This window comes from Silene latifolia, chromosome 8 (assembly GCF_048544455.1).
Source record: "Silene latifolia isolate original U9 population chromosome 8, ASM4854445v1, whole genome shotgun sequence".
In the NCBI taxonomy this organism is placed as follows: domain Eukaryota; kingdom Viridiplantae; phylum Streptophyta; class Magnoliopsida; order Caryophyllales; family Caryophyllaceae; genus Silene; species Silene latifolia.
The window spans coordinates 59,259,374-59,267,431 of NC_133533.1; the positions used below are offsets into that span (position 1 = coordinate 59,259,374).

The window sequence follows — 8,058 nt, forward strand, 5'->3', positions numbered from 1 at the left end:
TTAGGCTACGTTTTTAATTTTGATGATTTTCATAAAATTTGTATGTGAACAATAGGATTTTCGAGAAAAAAAATTAGGGTTTCGAATTTATTTTTGTGGTTCGAAAATTTTTTTTGTGCCGTTTTTTTTTGTGCCGTTTTTTTCTTTCTGTTTGATGATATTTTTCCATTCTATTTTTCATATTATAGTTTATAATCAGTTAAAATTATCATATGAAAAATTGGTAGTTTTTTATTTAATGCAGATTAAGTTAAAATTAAATGGAATCGTCATGTTTATGATAAAAAGATTGTTTTTGCTATATAGTTTTTGGCATATAAATTGATCATGTTTATTATTTCATATGCTAATCATGTTCTAATAGTAAAGGTAAACAATTTAGTCATCAAATCTTGTTTTAGGACATATTGCCGCAAAAAGAAAAAAAAATAGGAGGGCGTTTTTTAGGGTTTACCGAAAAAAAAAAACTTTATTTTAATTTTGTTTTTTGGTAAACCGAGAAAAGAAAAAAAATAGGAAAGTTTTTTTTATTTGCCTTTTTGCCGGAAAAAAAAAAGAGAAAAGAAAAATTTATGGAAAGTTTTTCCTTGTTTTTCCTATTTACCGAATTAAAATAGGAAAGGAGCTGTTTTTTTAAATTCAGCCGTGACAGCTGATAAATAAAAAAAAAAATTGTTTTTTTTTCCAGCCGAGACCAATTTTAAAAAAAATTTGGATTTTGTTTTTTTTTTTTGGCCAATTAGTTATTGTGAATCGGTTCACAATTTAATGATACCGAGTTATTTTAAAGCAGTTTAAAATTTTGACGGATAGAATTCATATTACAAGTTCAATATGGATTAAGTATGAAATTAATGTGATTAAATTGCGGAATTGTCACTTAATTTAATTTAAATAGGTGGTTTGGATAAATTAATCAACATAATTAATGTATTGTATTATGTATGTTTAATTTATTTTAGTTGATGCTTTTAATTTTGTTGAATGAATCGAATGAATGAATTTTATTTACGTATTTAATTTTTGCAATCGGTTGTAATTTGTAATACTTAGTGTGGCCTTAGTCAAATTATGTTTTCGTAATGAAGGAAACATGATTTTTATGTAATTATGAGATCTCGAATCTCCTTTATTTTAGTTTTGGGTTTTTGAAATTAGAATGTAATTAATAGGTCAATTATGTAATTTTATTTATTGTAATTTCAAAGAAGACTAAAGATGAAGATTCAAGCTCACTCCCGCTACATGGATCAAGATGGAACATCAAGACAAGCTTCTCGGGTTCAAGGATGGATTCCAAACTTGTATTTATTGTTCATTTTGATAGGATAGGCCACACTAGGAATTTTACTGTTTTTTTTACGTTTTTCATTTTATTGCTTTTCATTCACATGTTAGTAATTGCGTCATATTCCGCCTAAAACCAAACCACCTACTACTAAAATGCATGAAAATTCACTACTACACAACCCTTGCATTTATGACGCTTTTTCGTATATTTTTTGACGCTTTAAAGCGTCAATATTTTGTTTATTGACGCTTTTAAAAAGCGTCAATTTTTGGGGCGTCGTTATTTTTTGACGCTTTTTTTTGTCAACAAATATGACACTTTTAAGCGTCTTTATGGACTATTGACGCTTTTAATTGTCAAAAAAGTTGGCGCTTTTAAGCGTTTTCAATGACTACTGACGTTTTTTTTGTCAATAAATTTGACGCTTTTAAACGTCTTCATGGACTATTGACGCTTTTAATTGTCAATAATTTTGACGCTTGTAAGCGTCTTCATTGATTATTGACTCTTTTATTTGTCGACAAATTTTACGCTTTTAAGCGTCTTCAGTGACTATTGATGCTTTTATGTGTCACTCGATGAGACAAAATTAGGCGTCAACTATTTATATATTGACACTTCTTATTTCACGATATAATTTTGGCTTTTTGATTACCTGATAAAATCATAGAGAATAATTAAATAGGCCTATCTATAAGTAGTATAGTACTACTAGCTATTACTAAATCATGAAAAAACATAATGCAATATATATAAAATGAAGTAAGTTACCCACGTACTTTTATAAATAAGCATACGCTTGATACATATATCGTCTCCGTCACAAATACTAGCATTGACAATTTAACTAATATAAACTAGTACATACTTTATAGTACGTCAGAATCAATAATATCAAAAGAGATCCGGACGATAGTAAAATCCAACATAAAGTTGTCCAAAAAAATCGTAAAAAATGCTACGCAACTAACTAGACAAGGACACTTAGTAGTTTGAATGTCGTAGGGGCTTCAATCATGTAGGCACAATGTCAAAGGGACTTCAATCAACATATGAAGGCGCATCGCCACCATCTGATGAATCTGAAACCTATAATGGGCAAAAAAATGGAGTTAGAAGGAAGTCGTATATGGGTGAAGGTAATGAAAGGAGAACAAGATAGGGGAACAAGAAAGGGAGAATGAGAGGCAGAGAATGAAAGGAAAAACATGAAACAGAAGGCCAGGATTGAAAGACAGAGATCGACGGTGGGGATTGTAATGGAAAAATGAAAAAAATTGTAATTCAGTCAATATGAGTAGAATTTTGGAAGTTTAAGTGTCAAAATTAAATAAATGGCAGCCCGTACATTATACATAGAAGCTAATGACTTACCGTTAAACCACCACTATCACCTCTTACCACCATGGTTCAGCCCGGAAGCAATCAATCATACTCTTATCCCTTGCATCTCACACCTTCTCAGCCAAATGATGCAGTGATCTTGGAGCTACATAACCAGACCATTAAAATCGTCTTAAAAATCCATCTTGGATACTTTAGCAATTTTGTAGAAATCAAAGCATTGACCGGCCCACCTGTGAGTGGAACAAAATCAAACAGGGTACTCATACCATAGCCATTACCCCGCGACAGGGAAGCACTAAACACAGGGAAGATCGACAGTGGGGAGTGTAATTGAAAAAGAGAGCACTAACCACACAATTATTCAATTCTTGTAGCTTCTGAAGAGACGCTCGAGCACAATTCTTTCTTACATTTTCCTCTGAAAATATGAAGTTGCTGGACAGATTCCAGAGTTCTAGAACTCCTTCTTCATGCAACGTCACAGACTTAACTCCAGCAAGGATCAGATTCTTTGCTGCAAATTTCAAGAAGCACGCCATTAATAACCTAAATACCAGCCTATGCTTAATACTGTGAACATCAGTTCACCTAAACAGAAGTTTAACATCGATAAATTCTTTTTTAGCATAGTTTCTATTTTCCAATGAAACAACATTGTAAACAAAAATGGACCAGTCACTATTTCATAGCCTCAAATTAACTATATGAACTATAACTTGGTTCCATTAAACAACAATATTTTAAAAAACTAATGCTTCACAGCTCTTTGCCATAAAAGTATTCGAACAGAGAATAGTAGAATTACGAAAAAAGCTACGAAAAAATTTATCCTAATACATGGGATATTGAGTAATGATAATAATGCTAAAACATCAGTTATCATATTTTGCCCTTACCCTACTTATTTATTAATAGTAAATGCAACCAGTTAAAAGGCTAAAAACGCAACCAAATATAAGTTTGCATCAAAGTTTCATAAACAATATGATATATTAGTTTCATATTAACTTATGGTCAAAGTATTCCATGCTGGCTGACTGGCCGTTTAATTGGGTGCTTCTAACATGAGTAGTGTTTCATAGACAATGCACAGGAATTAATCCAATATACTTTATAGCCAAAAGCTGAACAACACAAACAAATGAACGGATCCCTAACCTACACTCCACATCTGGTGTATACCAATTTTGAGTACAGACTAAGTACACTTTAACTAAAAGCAAACAAAGCAGCATAAACTGAACACCATATAAAACTACTACCAACCTTCTTATACAAGAATGTGTTGAAGAAATGACAATTCAAATATTTCTTCGTCTCTCGTCTTTCCCTTTCTTTCAGCAGTTCCAGATACAAATTGATGACCTATATTTAGGAACAAAAAGGCAAATTTTACAAAGATTAAGAAACAAGCATCCATAACTACAGCAAGTCCTATGGAAATGACTGAAGTTCACCAAGCAAATCACCTCATCGGTCAGCCATGCACCTGGTCGCAGACACTGTAATATTTCACCAGTAATTTGGATATTTGAGTTTTCATGAGTGACCAAAACCTTTCTCCTGTATATGAAGCAAAAGAGAAGTGGTTATACAAAAAAAGCCCAAACCCAACTACTATACGGAGTACAATCTAGGTTTGAGCAAGGGGCAAAATCGGGAAAAAACAGGAAGTGGTACTGTGCTAGCTACAGTAACCCAGGTTTGGGTTTTTTAAAGAGTGTAGATATGGTTGAAAAAATCCAACTTGTGCAGTTTTTCAATCTAGTTCATGATTCTGCTCTTTAGTCTCTGCCCTTGCCCATTATCGTATATTTCCTCCGTCTCAATTATAAAAGACCAACTAATAGAAAAGGTATGGTTTAAATAATAGAAAAGGAGGAAAAGCAACTTTGCACATGAGGAGAAAAAACTTGTATATCATAACACCTAAAAGCAAATAGAACAAACGTGTACATCATATGTCCGGTTGAGTCAAGCAGATTTCGTGTCAGCCTATTTCAAGTTGGGCTAATTTCTGTTTGCTTTTATTCAAGTCATTCAAGCAACACATAATAAATACCATGTCCTCAATTATCAAGCAACACCATAAATGCTATCTCAAGTCTCAATTATCAAGCACCACCACAAATGCAAACTAAAATCGTTATACCCTAACTAAAGCAAGAACTATCTCTAATCCCCCAAAATTAACACACTAATCAAATAAATCATCGTCAATATGATAACACCGGAATTAATCATAAAATCGCAAAAATTAACACAATAAACAAATAAATCATCGTCAATATCATAACACGGAATTAATCATAAAATCGCAAGATTAAACACCTAAGATAAATGAAAATATGAGCAGAAATGAAATGAAAATTGCATGTCGTTGCATTGTTGCACCATGCTCCTCCCTGACCAAAAAAACCAAGGTTGGAAACTTGTTAGTAAGGCACTGTTCTTTCACAGAGAAATTCACTTCAGATTCCGCGGATGTGTTGATGAGTCGCTTAGTGGCTCTGTAACTTATATCCAGTTGTCCATACCAAAGTTTCGATTTTTTTCATTCAGGCAAAGTCGCTGAGCCACTTTGCGGCCTTCACTCAGAACCGCGGACTAGCTATACAATTAAGACAGTACACAAACCTGTATGTAAATCAACCAATTATTGACACCGCTGTCAAATCCCTTGTCAAAATGATAAGCAGGGGGACTTCCATCCCAACGCACTGTAAAATCAATTTAACACAACATTTACTAGGTGTAATATGGTCAAAGACTTACCCTGTACTATTTTTCGACTTTTAAATATGATCAAAGATAGTAAAATGACTTGCTAAACACTTTATGTCTGTATGGTTTTCGACTAGTTTAGATTCGTAAAGTACTTTAAGTTGTAATTTTTATCAAGTGTTATTCTATGTTATCCTTTATTTTGGAGTCAAGACCATAAACATGCTTGACAAGTAAAATTGTGATTTCGAGACTTTCTTTTGTAAGCTGCATATCTGATTTTGAAATAAGAAAATTTCAATTTCATTTCTTCACTTTTGTAAATGGTGGCTATAGATCCTTCTAGAGTCAAACACTTACGACCACCCATGAAATTCAATTAGCAACCACCCAAGCATTCTCTTTTCGTTGCATTCTGGTGATACAAAGAACATACACAATATTGGGTACCCGAGGTTACAGTTCATGAAGAACACAAGGAGATAGAGCGGTTAGAAAAGAAATACTCGAACAAATTTCTACATGTATTACTCTTAATAGGTATCCATCCATGTTTGTACCACAACAGTATCTAGTGACTATAATATTACGCAGTAACATACCTAACGCCATTTTGTAAGACACATTTTATTTTTACCTTTTGAACTGGGTTTCAAAGGTGGAGCAGTTCTTAGTATTCAGCTAATACCTTTCTCTTATATCTGTATGTGCAGGAATATCTTTAGGAAAATCCTTTGTGGCTCCAATATGTGAAAAACCCATTAGCAACCTTGGGGTATGAGGCGAACTATGATGTCTTTGTGAAAGCTCATGGAGGTGGGCTCTCTGGTCAAGCCGAAGCAATTTTTTTTAAAAGCCAAATACGTTCTTAAAGCTGACTCGTTACTTAACGCTGGAAATTTAGAGTTTTATCTGAATCGGCAGTAACTACTCTGAAACAGCTACCTCCTCTCACTGTTTGTATCTACAGTCATCTAGAAATTTTGCAGCTAATCGTACTCCCCATAGGCCATAGCAATAGAATCAGTATGCAAAGAAATCAAGAAAACAGTGTTAGGTTACATGAGCTGTTAATCTTCAGAATTATACTTAGTACTTATACTAATTCATTACTTTTCACAGCCATGCTTCCTGAATCATTACTCAAGTATTAACTATCCTTGGGCTGCTCTTTCTATCTTATTTTTCGTCTACCTCAGTAAAATAATCTTTTTAATTCAATCTATTTCAATTCATACAATTCGTCTATTCACTCCTTCAAACTATATGGCAAGTTATATGGCAACTCAGATAACTTATAAGTGCAAATTTGTCACACCACTAACTAGATACACAAGTAGTGCAAATAAATTGCCTACCGTCCCTAGAGCAGTTCAAAGTAACTTGCGTCTTCACAAATTCGCCTATCTAGTAATTCTCCTATTTAGTCATAAGCAGATAGCTGGTAATAAAAGTGAATTGAAAATATACACCTAACTGATAATCAATGCTACCAAAGTACCAGTTACAAAAGCATCATTTAGCAACAAAATCAGCAATTAGAAACCAGCAACAAAAGCGAGCCTACACTACTACGAATTTGAGGTTTCAACACAAGTAAAATACCTTATGAAATAGAAACACATTATAACTGTGTTGCAAACCTATCAACCAGGCCGAATCATAACACGGATTAGGTCACGAAAAGGGTATTTCCCAAATCCGATTGATTAATTATAAATCGAATAGCAAAATAAAACAATTGATTTTTTAGGGAAAATAGATACAATCAAAACGAAAATGTGAATTGAAGTATTAGAATTGACTCCACAATTTCACACATCATTGATTAATACACTAGCAAATTGCAGAAGAATACATACAATCAAAACAAAAACAATTTAGAAAATAGAGCAGTAGAATCGTACCTTCGATGTGTGATAAGCAGATTGTAACTTTGTGAATTGAAGAATTAGAATTGATTGGAAGATTTAGAGTCGTGCTTGATGATGATCGAAGAATAATTTTCCAGTTTAGGGGGGTTAGGGTTTTTCTTTGAGGAAAATGACAAAATGAAACGTATTGTATGTATGGGTTATTATCGGGGTTTTAGGTGAAATTTAAAATATGCGCCTTCTAAAATGTTTTTAGGCGGTTTTTCAAAATATCAAATTAGAGGGTTAATTTTGAGGTCGACGCTCTATAAAAGCGTAAATGCAAAAGCGTCATCAATGTAAGGGATTTGTAGTAGTGATTGACTCATATAGGTTGTATGTTAGTTTTCATGGACATGCAGATGTCACAGTCTTTAAGCCATCACCTTAGTTTAATCATTCTCGCATGCTAGATTATAGTTCACTTAAAATGAATTAAAAAGTTGATGGGATCTTCCTCTAAAACGGAAATTGAGATTAGTCTTTATAAGGGCAAACATCTATGAATCCCTTCTTCGTCGGTAGGCCTAATATGACCCCTTCTACGTTGGGTAAGTAGTTGTGTTGACTTAGTTTACCTCAACATCATAGTCCGAAGAGTTTCTCGTGATTATGATGGACTATAGATAGAATTTACAGAAATTTATCGACCAAGAATTCTAACGGTAGAATTAGCTAAAAGGTTAGCTTATCAATTTACAAATAATTGAGTCTCGGGGTCATTTATATAATTCTTGAGGGAGGTCAATTGTATAAATGTTTTTGAGTCTTCGCGTTATGACA

At 33.2% G+C, this 8,058-nt stretch overlaps 1 long non-coding RNA gene across 2 annotated transcripts; it reads right to left on the bottom strand.

Moving 5' to 3' along the window:
* Positions 1–2,050: 2,050 nt before the first annotated feature.
* LOC141596892 (uncharacterized) lies at positions 2,051–7,452 on the bottom strand. Of its 2 annotated transcripts, XR_012522628.1 has the most exons (9): positions 6,483–7,433; positions 6,051–6,429; positions 5,276–5,358; positions 4,970–5,043; positions 4,108–4,201; positions 3,905–4,003; positions 2,989–3,152; positions 2,666–2,868; positions 2,051–2,380 (listed from the first exon to the last, which is right to left on the bottom strand). It is a non-coding gene; the product is annotated as an uncharacterized LOC141596892 (long non-coding RNA). The 2 variants fall into 2 exon arrangements; XR_012522627.1 differs by lacking the exon at positions 6,051–6,429 and having other exon boundaries at positions 7,270–7,452.
* Between the last annotated feature and the right edge of the window lie 606 nt (positions 7,453–8,058).